Source organism: Alosa pseudoharengus, unplaced genomic scaffold (genome assembly GCF_046254945.1).
Source record: "Alosa pseudoharengus isolate Yale_2024_CS ecotype anadromous, Long Island Sound unplaced genomic scaffold, YU_APseudo_1.1 YU_APseudo_1.1_scf_10, whole genome shotgun sequence".
Taxonomy (NCBI): Eukaryota; Metazoa; Chordata; class Actinopteri; order Clupeiformes; family Clupeidae; genus Alosa; species Alosa pseudoharengus.
Window position 1 is genome coordinate 17712960 of NW_027468565.1, and position 16647 is coordinate 17729606.

General features: G+C 41.6%; 1 long non-coding RNA gene across 1 annotated transcript; it reads right to left on the reverse strand.

Moving 5' to 3' along the window:
- Nucleotides 1-1852: 1852 nt before the first annotated feature.
- On the reverse strand, nucleotides 1853-2338 carry LOC143140042 (uncharacterized). Its single transcript, XR_012990523.1, has 3 exons — nucleotides 2224-2338; nucleotides 2007-2054; nucleotides 1853-1926 (listed from the first exon to the last, which is right to left on the reverse strand). It is a non-coding gene; the product is annotated as an uncharacterized LOC143140042 (long non-coding RNA).
- Nucleotides 2339-16647: the final 14309 nt, after the last annotated feature.

The window sequence follows — 16647 nt, forward strand, 5'->3', positions numbered from 1 at the left end:
TCTAACGTTAATATGGCCAAACTTAGCCTAGCTGCTACAGCTTCTTGAAATAAGGCTAGCTCAGCCTGCTCAGTCAGTCCGCAGCCTGCCAGGTTTGAATGAAGGAAAATTATTGTGCACAGATGCACACACGAAAATAACTTACTATCAATTTTACTGTGAATTTAGCACTTGTATTTCACACTTTTATTTCACAAGAAAATAAACTTACCTTCCCAATAATTCATACGGCTAAGCGAGAATTGTGACCATGAAAATAAACAGTAACAACCGCTTGCTTCTCCCGCTAAACTTCAAATTAGTTAGGCCCGCCTCCCCTCTGTTTTGATTAGTTGCCTGATTAAACCAATCCCATTAGTTTCTGCCCTCAGAACATCTTTCAGTAATAAGCAAAACTCCCATCTGCAGCCAAATTCTTAGCTACTAGTGCTAGCTAGTTCTAACTGGATAAAGTTACGCCACGTAGCCTAAGACAATATTTTCAAACATTCGGGTTTTTAAACAATATGATAAAGGACGTGCTTTAGGGTCAACATGCACCTCACTTTTCCACTTACGTTTAATTGCGTTTTTTTCTCTCTTCTCGTTGTCTTCTCATCTCGTCGTCTACTGTATTTTCACTGCTCTTCTCGTCTCTTGTCATCTGGTGGTCGACCGTTGCCGGCGTCGCTTGTCACTCGGCGTTGTCTGTCTCTCAAGACGTTAGACCAATGGACCTCTCCGGAATAAGTCCTGCCTCCGAAACATCCAGATCCACCCAACTTCCGGGCGTCAAATGTCTATGGGAAATAACATGGTGTTTCGAAATATCATACCTGTCAAACATCTGTAGGTGGCGAAGTAGAAAAAAATGGTGGGCCGATTGGCCTACACACTTTTGCCATCTAGTTTCCACTGGATTTTTTGATTGTCAATGAGTTTGACACCCCAGAAATAAAGGAACTGAACAAAACACTGTAACGTCTATAAGAATGGTCATATGAATGTGACCATCCTAGAACTAGGGGTGGGAATTGATAGGATTTTATCAACGTCATATCAGTCCAATTTTTTATCAATTCTTTGTAGCATATACTACTAGATGACTAGCTTATAATTACGAATTGATTATGTCAGAGGGATACGATTCCAGTGAATTGAAGCATTTGATTCTTGATTGTACTCTATTCCAGGCTCTCAATTCCCACCCCTACCTTGAACAGAACATAATTCCATTATTGTAACCTCAACAGAGCGGTATATCTCTGATCAAAGCCATGCGGGGTCTCAAAACACCTAGAATCAAGTAAAAGAATCTCCCGAAGGACAGGCTTCAACACCTAATGGAGACATGCAGTATATCCGTAACATGCAGATATGCAGTTAGAGAGTTGAATGAACACTACAACTTAAGCAATCAACATTTCATAATGTTAAAGTTCTCAAGAGATGCAACAATCCGTTTATATTCATATGAGATTACTGAAATTTCTATTAGCTTTTGGAACAAAGAACTGAGAACTGTAACTTACACATAGCTGGTAATGTCCTGGTGTCCAAATTAGAATTATAATGAATTCTTTTGTGCGAATGTCATTCTGTTTGAAGATATAAGAAAAGATATAGCGGATCACGTGTGGTTCCGCAACCCATTACATTCAGCCACCCAACATTACTCTCATAAGTCATATATCCAAATGTACAATGTGGTCTGAATGTTTAAATCTCATTCCGCCAAACAAATATATAATAATGCAAATGATGCAAATAATGCAAATCTAAAACTTGCCTATATGGGCCATAATGCCACACTTAAAGTCAAGACTAAAGTAAAGATTTGTCTAAGATGTGAAAAAAGATACTCACAGGCATACTTAACAGTGGGTCACTGTGGTGGGCCAGCCAAGTTGGTACGACATACAAGTCAGCAACGTAGATTTCTTTCCCCTATGAAGCGTTTAAAAAGAGTATAGTAATGCAAGACTACAACAGATGGAGGTGATTCACCACACTGACTTTCACTGTACCTTTGACCTGGCAATTTTTGAAACCAACTCCAAACAGCTGTTTCCGATCTGGAAAACAGTGAGACATGCAAATACGCTATAGGCTAATATAACTAAAAGTCATACATTAGTGATGGGCGGGCTGGTTGAAATAGTTTGTAAACTTGCCCACGCATCACCGACACATTAACATTAAAAGCAAAAAAAAAGGATTTCATAAAGTTAAACCTAAACTCACCGTTGAGTCCATGTTGTGATTCAGGCCCAGGCTCCAAAAGTCAGCCCGAGTGAGGCATGCCTTTTCTGTGCGAATAATAAGCTCAGCTCCTGGTTTTTCTTGGTCAAGGACATAGTCCAACTAGAAATTTAAAAGCATGAGAAATTATGTAGTTGAGCAAGCAAACCTTCACTGAAATGCGGTCTAAATTGCATTTAACACAACTAACCAATGCTTTTTGAGATGGATGATAATCGAATGTCCAACTGGCACGGCACGCTGATATTCCCTCAGGGCTGGTTAGGGCTTCACAATGAGGTCCACACTGTGTTGTGCCTATTGGTGGAGGGGATTTGTAAGCAATTATCAACCAGATAAAGTAACCCATGACATAGATCTGGTAAAAAAAACCTCATTGTTCGTTACACCTAACATAGAACATTCCTGAGAATTTAGAAGTTATACAAGCAATCATTTTACCTTCCGGTGATCGTCTGGGAGGATGGATTTCGTACATATCTTTCTGCTTGTTTGAAGCTGCAAATAAAGAATGACATCAAATCTCTTTTGTTCATCAAATGGCATTCAAATATGAAATGTGGTCAAGATAAATACCCAAAACAGCTTTTCCATTCAAGTCCAAAATGATATCTTCATTTGAGACCTTCTTCAACTCCTCCATTGCTCGTTTATTCAGGTGTTCATTATGGTGATGAAGAATGTTGCGTATGAGAAATATGTGGCTTGCTGGTAGGGTTGGGTATCGTTTGGGTTTTATCCGATACCGGTGCTAAATTGATACTTTTAAAACGGTGCCGGTGCCGAAACGGTGCCTGAACCGGTACTTTGTTTTTAAAATGTTTTAAATTAAAATGGTCTAAAGCATGAATTGCTTTTTTAGAGCTTTACTCTAAAGTAACTTTTATACTTTTTGAACTAGCCTATTAACCCTTAAAGGTGTAGGTTTTTGAACATTCTAAGTTCCGCAACAATTGAAGGTTCTAAAATTCTATGTTGAATTCAATGAACCCAGATATTCTTTAGAATGTTAATTTCCCAACATTCCCGTCACACCGGTGTGACGGTACTCCTTTAAGGGTTAATTAAAAACTACAAAAAATTTCCCCATAGACTTAACAATGGCCATTATGACGTCACAGTAGGGCACTTAGAATCCTATGCCAAGTGTTCCGGCCACCTCCAGCACTGTCTGTCTCAGGCTTTAAGCATACAATCTGGCTCTATTAAGACTACAGATCCTGTTCAACTGCTTCCTCTGCCCACAACTGTTTCAAAATAAAAGTCTCCACTACAATAATTCCCTATTAAACTAGATGTACAAAATATGACCGCCGCCCAGTTCAGCAAATTTTTTCCACAAAAAGAAATCACGCTGAAAGGCCTATATGATTCTAACTGTCTCACTAAATTGCATTATCCACACTCAATTCTCACTGGTATCTGCTAGACAACAAGTCCCAAAACATGATTAGTTCATAGATTTCACATGTAAAATTCATTTTATACAACCCCACCTTCATCTTGCCTGTTCATAATTCTGAGAAATTCTTGATTGTTTGTGTTATGTTTATGTTATGTGTGTGGGTGTGTGTGTGTGTGTGTGTGTGTGTGCGTGCTTGTGTGTGTGCCTGCGTATGTGCCTGTGCATGGAAGCGTACATATGTCACTCACTGTGTGAGTATATGTCATACGTATGATTACTGTGAATGTGTGTGTGTGCGTGTGTATCTGTTTGTGCACATGTGTGCACATGAAATGGGTTAACATGACCCCTGGAGGCAAATATACGGAAAAAAAATGGTCATCCTAGGCCCTACAGTTCTCAAGATATTCACAGAGAACTGTGTCTGGCCTACCCTCCTTTCGGGGGGTCCAGTCCAGCGGGGGGGCTACAGATCAAAACGAAAAATGACGGTTCCATGCTATCCATGTGGGGGTACATGCCCACCAAGTTTTGTGTACCCCGGTCTTTCAGTGTCCCGGGACTCATTGACGGAAATTTGGACATGCGAAAAAGAAAAAAAAAAAAAGAAAAAATCTGACTAAACCTATATGACCGCCGCTTCGCTGCGCGGCGGTCATAATAATTGAACCATTTAAACTATCCAACTATTTAACTGTTCAACTATTCCAACTGTAAGTTATCATAAACTATGCCTCTAGCCTACTATATTAAACCACCACCTACCTACCAACCAATTTAGCAACCATTGAAATTAAGCATCTATGTCAGTTTCCATAGCAACCAACATGATTATACTAGCAAACCACTGTAGTAACTCCTTTATTTCTGATAGTAGCCACCATGGACACCCTAGCAACAACCTAGCAACGACTTCAAGTAGGCCTACTCTAACTGTTCAGCCATTTTAACTGCCAGTTGTCATCAACTACAACTTCCGCCAACTGTTTCCTCTGCCCACAACGGTTTCAAAATGTAACTATTTAAACTACTCAACTATTTAAATGTTCAGCCATTCCAACTGTCAGTTGTCATCAACTAGGACTCCCCACCAAACTTTTTTCTCTATCTGACCTCCATCTTTTTACTTGGATTATATTTTAAACAATATTCAACAATATTTTATTCAGCAGCCATTTTTGCATTTTCATGCACTCGTAATTCCCTGGAATTACATTCTCTAGTTTGTTATTGATAAGACAAATTTGAACATGAAATTGAACTGTTATATTCAATTTACTATCAATATCTTGCTCCTACGAATAATACATTTAAATGTTAAAACAGCTTGCCATGCATGCACACACAATGGTAGGCTAAAGCTCTGCTTTCTAGTTTCCAGTGTAGGCGGTTTCCCATAAGGTAGCCCATGTTAAAACCGCTTTCCATAAAACTGCCAGGTTATGGACAACGGCATTTGCAAGCAAGCTAATCTAACAGGGACTCTACTTTCCAGTTAATTCAGTGTGTTCCCAAATGCTTCAAGAAATGTCATGTCCATAACACGCAATAGTTTTGAACATGTTAGGCTATGTCGGTGTTGAAGTGTTTAGATTCCCAGCGCTAGCCTAGTAGGCATTTTAACAGCAACTATGGCTATGCGCTAACACCAGTCAGCTGAGTTTAATTAGCGATAACATACGGAGATGGATGGTTTCGTAGCCTCTTTGACAGCTCAGTGACATCAGGTATGTAACCTACATATTTATGTTTATGCCAGCTAACTTTTAACATGATCTTCAAATTCATTGTGATGCTATATGGGGCTCATGCACATGAAAGATTAATATATATATATATCATGCCATTGTTGTTTAGAACACACCGTGAAATACACCTTACAACTTTGCTGATAACATTTAAAATCAATGCCAGTTAGCGCATTAGCAATGTTGTTGATGTTGTTTCATGGCCTTTTGCTTGTGTGTAGTTAGGCCCACTGCTATTTTGACAGGAGCTCGCAATATCGCTTTAAAGTAAGCTACTTGGGCTCACGCAAGCTGTCAAACACTGTCCCCTCAGTGTTTTTGTTAGCTAACTGTATATGGATGTGTTGCTATCAGAGCAAGACGTTAGAGATGGCGCATGACATGCAGTGATGCCTCGTATAAAAAAAAAAACTAAAAAAAAACGCTATTTAAGCACCGAAATGAGGCACCGAAATCCACGTTGTTATTCGATGCCGTTACCGTGTGCGTCGACACCAGTGCCATATTAGAACCGTGTTTCGGTGCCCAACCCTAGGCTACTTGCTGGTGAAAGTAAGTTCAAAAAGTAGTTATTTTTTCGCATCCCAGAGAACAATTGCTCTGCAACCTGAGAGTTCAGCCACCCACAAAGCTCCGGAACCAGTCTGATGAGTCGAAGGGCATCTCTGTCATCTTTTGTGTTAAACTGGTGAAAGGTGTCATATAACACATAGTGCTCAGCAGAGCCAGTGGAAGGATGACCATCAGCATCAAGAGGGTCCTTTCTGCTTTGTAGCCATGGCAGCTCCACCTTCAGATCCCCCGTCTTGGCCAACGTAATGTTCTCCAGTGTAGCAGGTGCAAGTCTCCCTTCATTTGGCCTGAAGGGCAACTCAACAGGCTCCAGGTTGGTGTGAGATACCAGTCCTCTTGCAAAATCATAAATAACAATATTGGGGAAATGTTTGAACGACAACATGTCGGCATAGTCACGCGGGCTTTCAGCCCTAAGGTTGAATTTCACGGAATTCACCACTCCACAGGGGCACATGATGACCGCCCAACCACCTTTGAAAGGAAATGGACGACATGTCAGTGACATGACAAAGAAACCGACTTTCTTTTTTAGAAGCACACACAGATCGACAGTGAAATATTGGAATAGAGAGAATCATATGATCGTCAAAGTTATGAAGCCCCTCAGTCCATTCCTGATATCGGAAGAAGCTCCCACAGACCCCACACTTTTTACAGTATGTGGTAACATCTGAAAGATAACAGACAGGGTTCTTGCAGGTTTCAGTAAGTTAAATTTAATACCTTTTTAGACATTTAGATATTTTCAAAATGACGTGACGTCTAGATTTTCTGTCCAACAGCATTTTTTACGTTTATAAAAGGTTTGAATGCCTGAAGACACACCATATATATGTGGGAGCACTCCCATATTTATGACCGCCGCGCAGCGTCAGATTTTTTTTTCTTTTTTTTTTTTTTTTTCTTTTTCGCATGCCCAAATTTCTGTCAATGATTCCCGGGACACTGAAAGACCGGGGTACACGAAACTTGGTGGGCATGTAACCCCACATGGATAGCATGGAACCATCGTTTTTCGTTTTGATCTGTAGCCCCCCCGCTGGACTGGACCCCCCGAAAGGAGGGTAGGGCAGACACAGTTTTCTGTGAATATCTCGAAAACCGTAGGGTTTAGGAGGACCATTTTTTTTTTGTAAGTTGATCTCAAGGGGCCATGTCAACCCATTCCATAACCACTCATTTCATGTATAGCGCCACCTAGTTAAACACAAAAAAGTAAAAATGAGGTGTTGTAATTGAAGGTATCTGTGACCTAACAAAGTCAAAACTGTACAAAATTGGAAGTGTAGGATCATTATGACACCCTCTGTATGCACGCCAAGTTTCGTGGAATTCCGTTCATGGGGGGCCACACAATAAATTAATTTATGTTACTATACACCAACTGGCCTGTAGGTGGCCGGAGACAGTTTTCTGTGAATATCTCGATAATCGTAGGGCCTAGGAGGTCCACCTTTTTTATGTATGTTGGTCTTAAGAGGGCATGTCAACCCATCCCATTACCACTTATTTCATGTATAGCGCCACCTAGTTAAAAATTAAAAAGCAAAAAATTAGGTGTTTTCATCACAATATCTCTGGCTGACAAGGTCAAAACTGCACGAAATTAAAAGTGTAGGATCATTATGACACCCTCCGAATGCATGCCAAGTTTTGTGTACTTTCGTTCATGGGGGGCCTTACAATAAAATAATTTATGTGTACATTTAGTGACGTACACCAACAAGGATTCCCGGGACACTGAAAGACCGGGGTACACAAAACTTGGTGGGCATGTATCCCCACATGGATAGCATGGAACCGTCATTTTTGGTTTTGATCTGTAGCCCCCCCGCTGGACTGGACCCCCTGAAAGAAGGGTAGGGCAGACACAGTTCTCTGTGAATATCTTGAGAACTGTAGGGCCTAGGATGACCATTTTTTCCCGTATGTTTGCCTCCAGGGGTCATGTTAACCCATTTCATGTGCACACATGTGCACAAACAGATACACACACACACACACACACACACATACATTCACAGTAATCATACGTATGACATATACTCACACAGTAGACATATGTACGCTTGCATGCACAGGCACATACGCAGGCACACACACAAGCACGCACACACACACACACACACACACACGCATAACATAAACATGTACATGCACACATGCACACAATTCAAGAATTTCTCAGAATTATGAACAGGCAAGATGGAGGTGGGGTTGTATAAAATTAATTTTACATGTGAAATCTATGAACTAATCATGTTTTGGTACTTGTTGTCTAGCAGATATCAGTGAGAATTGAGTGTGGATAATGCAATTTAGTGAGACAGTTAGAATCATATAGGCCTTTCAGCGTGATTTATTTTTGTGGAAAAAATGTGCTGGACTGGGCGGCGGTCATATTTTGTACCGCTCTGCGGTACATCTAGTTGTAACCACTTTACCTATTGAAAAATCTTTAGGTATTTTTAATTTTTCTCTTATGTGAAGTATCAAAATATCATGTGGTGCGACTGTCCGACCATGATTGCTGTTTGGGAAACTTCTTTAAAATTACACTGAATCTATTCAAATGTGCTTTCTGCTCTATCTAGCATTTTTTCAAAAGTGTTTTGTAGCTCTGTAGAAAATTACACAGCATTTTTTATTTTTATGTCCATCCTATTATACAAACAAACTTTGTCCGAAGATGTCAACTTAATCAAATATCATCTGGTGCAACCATCAAGAAACTGCCATTTTGAGACTTTTATTTTAAACTTAATTCAAAGATCTTAAGTTGCATTCATAAACTAGTTTGCCTTTCACCCATTGGGGCAGCAAACAAGTTTGTAATTATCTCTTATATTTGGGAAAAACATAGCTTAAATAACAGCTGGCAAGAAGTTGACAAATTTGGACATCATGTGGTATGACCACACAATACAATGAATATTAATTTATTTGTTCAAATTTATTTTTTGAATCAAGTTTGTTATGAGTAAGTGGTCAATTTTGTGCCTGTAAATTTGATCTCAAGTTGAAAATGTCATGTGGTGCAACCTAACATGTGGTGTGACTATTACAAAATGCTTTTTTGTGTGGTTTTACATTTAATTTAGGATTTATATGCCTATGCAATTTATTTTAGTGTTATATGGAATCAATTTTTATACATTCAGAGTACATTTTCAAAGATTTCAGAAACAAACTCTTACATTTACTCTTGGTACATTATAATGACAAAAATTTAAATAAAAATCATTTTACATGTAAGTTTACTTTGGTAAATGTACATTTATTAATCATTTTTCCCTCCCACTGTGTTCTGTTCAGCAAGAAAGATATATTTCACTTATTATCAACATCATAAAAATAGGCTGTCACATGTGGTGGTGAGGGGCGTTAACACTGTAATATAGGATTTTATTACCATTATTTTTGTTTTGTTTCACATTATTTTATTGTTTTTATTTGTTATATTATTAGTGATGATTGGGCAACATCATCAAATTTGTTTAATCATCTTAGTTTGTTTGCTCTGAAAACTTCCCCATTTCATTCCTGTATCACTTTCTCTCTCTCTCTCTCTCTCTCTCTCACTCTCACACACACACTCTCTCTCTCACACACACACACACACACACACAATCTCTCTCTCTATCACACACATACACACAGACACACTGTCACTCTCTCTCTCTATTTGTTAAACACTAGGCCTATTACTCTCTTCATCGCTGTATCTATCACAATATATCTATCACAATATATCTATCACGCTAACTATCCCACTAACACACTATCAATCACAGATCACTATCTATCACACAATCATACTATCTATCACACTATCGATCTATCACACTACCTATCTATCATACTATCTATCTATCTTTATCCATCATCTGTCTTTCTTCTAGCCTCCCCATCTAGTTAGCCTAACTTCTATGTCTCACTCTTTTACTCAAAAAAGCTTTCATTCTGCCATTGTTAGTCTGTTTGTCTGTCTATCTTTTAATTTCTTTATCTTTTATCATCTCTTCATTTCCATCCAACCATGCACCTTTGTCTATCTTAACTTTGTCTGTCTTACCTTCTCCTGCCCCATCTCTTAAAATCATCTGCTAAATCCCATTCACTTTACGTCCTGAGTTTCTTCTGTTTATCCCCTTGATCACTTACACGCTTTTACCTCCTTTTCTCCCTTAAGCTGTCTACACTTATTTGTTTATTTCTATGTGTGTTTGTTTTCATCACCTTCTATATTTCAAATGCCTTAACAAAGCTTATCTTTTTATACCTTTACCAATGGACATGTTCAACATCATTAGAAACTTAAAAGTTTTTTACTTTGTGTAAAACTTTTATTTTTTATTTAATTGTTTTTTTTTTGCTTTGCAAGCACTATATTACCCTCATGAAATGAAAATATAACAGTTTATTGATCTCTCTACTTATATTTTTAACAATATGAGATCATTGAGTCATTTGGTGCGAACACTCATCATGTGGTGCAACCAATAATAGCAATAACTGTGGTTAAATTATTAATCAGTCATATAGTATGTTTAAGTCAATGCTATTTTTCAGACTTTTCCATCAGTTTTATAAAACTTACAGGAAAAATAAGGGTTCTAAATATATTTTGGTGACAATGACAGTGTAGAACAAAAATATCAGTCCAATATTCACAAAAAGTAAAGAAATGTAAATACTTTCTAAACATATTATTAAGAACTTACATTTAGGGCCCTATCATGACATTCTAAAGTGCATCGTCACTCGTCAAAAGTCTATTCAAATTTAGTAGGATGTCCAGTTCACATTGGGAGGGGTTTCGTTATCAAACGTGGAGCGCATGGCGCAACAAGGTGTTCCTAGGTTTTTTAATCAGTCATATGGGTGTGTTTGGGGCGTAACATCATTTTAAACCAATGAGAATGACATCTGTCATTCCCTTTACCAGCGCAAAGCGCGATATGTCAAATAAATGCATCGGTATTTTGGCATTCAACGGCGCATTTGAAGGAGGCTGCTTGCGAGACCGTATGGAATAGTTATTCTTAAACCATGCTTTACTAAAACCTAGCATAGCCTTCAAGCATTTGCAGTCGTCTATTATTTGAACTCATTGGCAAAGTGAAACTAACTTCACCAAGGAGTCAGTTATATGCAGTTACTTTCACTATTGACTGACAATAGGTTACCACCGAAAACATAGGCTGGAAAAAGCAACACTTACCCTAATGTTGCTCAAATGACTGAATAAAACAACATTTATCCTGCAGAGGAGTTGCTTATCTCGTGACAGTGCGTCTTCAGCTGTGCTCCATACGTGTCTCTCGCCTCTCCCCTAATCACTTTTAACCGTCATTACCAATTTGCAAATGATGGTGAATAACTACTCATCATGAGATGTACAGTATTTCGTAATATCTTTAATCTAATTATGTTTCCCATTGTAATCGTGCAATTTGTAATGCTTTGCATGGACGTGCGCTGGTGTGCGTTCATGAATGATAGAAGGATGGTGCGTGCACCTGCCAATATGACTGTTGACATGCGCTCTTAAAATAGCATATGAACAACTCGCCATTGACTTCTGACCAGGTTTAGGTGGTGTATGATAGCGATTTTTAGACAACGCGCTAGTCCCCTCCCTAGGTTGTTAATTGCCACACCCCTGGGCGCAATGTTTAAAAAAGAAACGTGCAAAATACCGAATTAAACTTCGCGCGGGTGAATAACGAACTTTATTTTTAGAATTTTAAATTTGGCCTGTTGAAAAACCTTATCCGTCATTGATCCGGGCCCTATCTTGCACCCTGGCGCATGGCGTAACGGTGTTTCTTCAACTCCGGTCACGTTTGACCTTTCAACTTTTAGAAAATTAATTATCTCCAAACACACATTCAAAATTATTGATACACTCATTAATATGTCTTGAAACAAAGTATGATACAGGGCACAATTGCATGACATGGAATATTGTTGTTTTTTATCAGCCAAATCCACTGTTAAAAGCCCCTCTAAGAGCAATAAATCAGAATATATAGGCATGATTATTTTTTTTATAGGATGCTGGTGATCTGGCCTTTGCAAATTGACATGATTGATAAAAAAAATCATCATATTTTTTCCAGAAAAACAACCACAAGGACATAAAAGTGCCCAGAGTTGGAGAAACACCCAACACTTGTTTTCCACCCGGCGCAAAGTTTATTTTCTTATTTACAAAACCCACAAGCTTACCCTCGGACATACAACAGTCAATAATGTGACCCAATTTAAAGTGGTTTTCACCCCTTTGAACACTCTTAATTTCGTCCTTGAAACAGTGAAATATTCACGGGGGCATGGACGGTTTGCTAACCATTTTACTGCAGTGTCTAGCTGCTAGCCGGTGGTAGCATCCAGCTTGTGCTATCAGCTAGCTAGCTAGTTTAAAGGTTTAAGTACTTCATGTGGATATACAGGGCTTTTTATGCCTCGACTAAGTTGATGTTTCCTATAAACACAAATTCATGTTCATAGAAACAACAAGGTCACTAAAACATAATATATTTCATACCTGTGTTGCAGCATGTAGGCTAATGTTAGCAGCATTATAATGACATTCTAATGTCTAAAAGACTCCGCCATCTTTGTCAATAACTTTCACTGAGAAAGTTTCAAACTATGATCATAACGGCCTTTCCACCAATCAGAGGCATCACTGTGGGATTGTTCAGGATTGTGGGTAATGAAGTACTTATCCAAGACATCGCGATTAAAAGACATTTATCTCAAAACAAGGTTAGTGCCCCTTGAATTTTCACCCTCTATATGAGCATACAATCGCTTAGTATATCCTACTCAATTTGAATAAGCTTTTGACGAGTGACGATGCGCTTCAGACGGTCATGATAGGGCCCTAAAGCTTCATACAGGGTTCCCATAGCCTAAGACAAACTGTTCATACACACCTCCCAAAATCCCTGTGAAAGTAGCTATTTTTGCCTTTTGAGTGATAACAATAGGCTCCGAAAGGGGTACTTTGCATTGATGGCAAAATGTCTCAAGTGGAACAAGGTGCCGAGCGAAGTCTACTGTCTGTGGCGTGGGGACATCTTTGGGCAAGTCCGATGAAATGTTTTTGAATTCAAGCATGTACTTAATTAGTGAGGCCAATGCCTTTCCCTCTGGAGGATATTTGTCTTGGTTCTGTAATTGTTCACTCTGTGTGGAAAGTTTATTGATCCGATCATCATTGTTTTGAGTATTCTTGAATAGCCCTTTATGTGTATGGTTGAGGTGCCATTTTGCTATGGCCTTGTGAGGGCATGACCTCCTCGGCTTCGAACATGGACAGTGCCAGACATTTTTCTTTTTATCGTATGCTACCATAACCCTACCCAACTTGGAATAATATGATATGTTTGGTTCAAGGATAGATATATGAATTTGAGAAGCATCATTGCCCAATTCAACAATTTTGCTGAGCGGTGCCTTCTGTGACCGGACGGCCCTCAAGTCGGTGTCATGCCGGGCTCACACCACCAAGAGTCACTTCAGCACCCTCTGGTGGGCAGGCACGGCTAAAACCACGGGGTTTGTCAACAGAAGCACATGGCCAACGCAAACAGCTTCAACGAGGCACGGCTGGCAGCCAATCATCGCCACCCACACCTGCATCGCATTCGACCTTGTTTGTCCAAGCACAAAAGGAGCAGCGCTGTCGAGGAGATGTGAGTTCTGGATTTTCTAACCCTCACTCCCATATCTGTTTTCCACAGAATTTGCCTAAAAAAGACCACCCACAGACGATTGGAGCCCCGACTGGCCGAAGCTTGCGTACAGTGGTGACCTTCAGTCTCCCTTCCTCTCCTTAGTGGTGAGCCCCTCATCTGCACCTTGCCTGCCTGGCTGATTTCCCCAAGAACCTTCTCCCCACGCACCGGACCACGACGAGGGGCCTTCACTTGCACCCACCAAGCTAACACAGTGTGGAACAAAAAATAAACACACCCGCGTTGTCAGCTTTTCACTTCATTCCTGCCTTCGGTTCATTCTTGCCCTGCTACACTGGTGGAGAATGCGGGCAAATTAAGAATGGACCCATCACAGCAACAATCCCCAAGGCCGGCGTCTCGACCAACTGCTGCTGCATCCACTGGAGACCCGATGAATACGCTGCTCCAGACACTTGCTCAAAGCCAACGAGACTCCCAGCAGATAGCAACTGCAATTAGAACCTTAACCCAGCAGCTGCTGCGCATGCGAGACCCCGGAGGACCCCTGGCTCCTCCGACCACCCGTGAGGCTGCAAGGACCCTCCTCACCAAGCTCACCGCTGATGACGACGTGGAGGCATATCTCTACACATTGGCAACAGATTGGCACCCGTGAGCAATGGCCTCGAGCCGACTGGGCAGACATCCTTGCTCCCTACCTTACAGGGGAGGCCCAGCGAGCCTACCAAACCCTACCCTGGCCCAATGCCAGGAACTATGATACCCTGAAACAGGAGATTCTGCTTCAGCTGGGTCTTTCTCCAGTGGCCGCTGCCCAGCAATACCATTCCTGGACTTACTCCCCAGACACGCCGGTTGGAGTAGAGATAACCCACCTCATCCGTATCACCCAGAGATGGCTACAACCTGACCGACTGACTGGGCTACAAGTCACCGAGAGAGTTGCCATGGACCGCTTCCTGAGGGCTCTCCCCAAGCCCAGCTTCAGGAGCTTCAGGAGCTGATTTCCCAACACCGTGATATCTTCTCCTCCACCCCTGGCCGGGCGAATACCATCCAACATGAGATCTGCACACCCCCTGGAGTCATTGTCCGACAACGGCCTTACAGGATCCCTGAAGCCGACGGCAGTTGGTGGAGGAAGAGGTCAAGAAAATGCTACAGCTGGGGGTAATCGAGCCATCTCACAGCCCTTGGTCTAATCCCATTGTGTTGGTACCAAAGCCTGATGGGTCCTGGAGGTTCTGTAATGATTTCCGCCGCCTGAACGTAGTGTCCAAGTTTGACAGTTACCCACTTCCTCGCGTGGACGAGCTAGTGGAACGTCTTGGGAAAGCAAGGTTCATCTCCACTCTAGACCTCACTAAGGGGTATTGGCAAGTCCCCTTAAGCCCTGATGCCAAACCAAAAACAGCCTTCAGCACACCCAGTTGGCCCTGGCAATACAGAATCCTCCCCTTTCGGAGTGCATGGGGCCCCAGCCTCGTTCCAGAGGATGATGGACCAGATCCTGGCACCACACCGTGAGTATGCCGCCGCCTACATAGATGATGTGGTGATACATATAGAGAGCTGACCAGATCATGTCCTGCGGCTCAGGAAAGTTCTGGCTGCTCTCCGCCTGGCAGGCCTGACAGCTAACCCTTCCAAATGCTACCTTGGGCTCACAGAGGCTCGCTATCTTGGTTACAAGATTGGCCGCGGACTCATCAAACTAAACTCAGCTGAAAGAAGGTATGCTACTGTTGAAAGAGAGGCCTTGGCCGTAAAATGGGCCATACTTGAACTCCGGTACTATCTGTTGGGCCGGAAATTCACGCTGCGACAGACCATGCTCCTCTTAAGTGGATGGCTCGTGCCAAGGACACCAATGCCCGTGTCACCAGATGGTTTTTGGCACTTCAAGATTTTCAGTTTACTGTCGAGCATCTGGGGGGGGGGGAATGTGACCGGACGGCCCTCAAGTCGGTGTCATGCCGGGCTCACACCACCAAGAGTCACTTCAGCACCCTCTGGTGGGCAGGCACGGCTAAAACCACGGGGTTTGTCAACAGAAGCACATGGCCAACGCAATCAGCTTCAACGAGGCACGGCTGGCAGCCAATCATCGCCACCCACACCTGCATCGCATTCAACCTCGTTTGTCCAAGCACAAAAGGAGCAGCGCTGTCGAGGAGATGTGAGTTCTGGATTTTCTAACCCTCACTCCCATATCTGTTTTCCACAGAATTCGCCTAAAAAAGACCACCCACAGACGACTGGAGCCCCGACTGGCCGAAGCTTGCGTACAGTGGTGACCTCCAGTCTCCCTTCCTCTCCTTAGTGGTGAGCCCCTCATCTGCACCTTGCCTGCCTGGCTGATTTCCAAGAACCTTCTCCCCACGCACCGGACCACGACGAGGGGCCTTCACTTGCACCCACCAAACTAACACAGTGTGGAACAAAAAATAAACACACCCGCGTTGTCAGGTTTTCACTTCATTCCTGCCTTCGGTTCATTCTTGCCCTGATACACTCAGCTTCAGCACGTCTATCCAGACACGTTTTTTTTGTGTTTTCGGACAACCATTTCTTTTGGACCATGTCACTGAGTATATCATCAGTAAGGATTGTGTCACAGTCAAGTGACTGAGGGCTATAAAAAACAGATTTCAGATGTGCGCATTGAAAACCCATCACCCCACTCCTCTGTGAAAAGTCCAAAGCTCTCTTGCATTGTTCCAGCTCACACATGGATTGATGCAGTAGGCTAGGCTATCTTTGCAACATTATTAAATTAATCTGTCACCATATGCCTACGTTTGCAAAGAGGAGAACATTTTAATTTGATTCACAATGAAACGTTACATTTAATTTACATGTTGACAATGAGTAGTTTTGGTTGTTGTTGGTGGCGTTATAGCATCCCTTTTATGCCTACAATGCAAAATTGTTCCCTCGTGATTGGAAGCTCCTGTTGCGC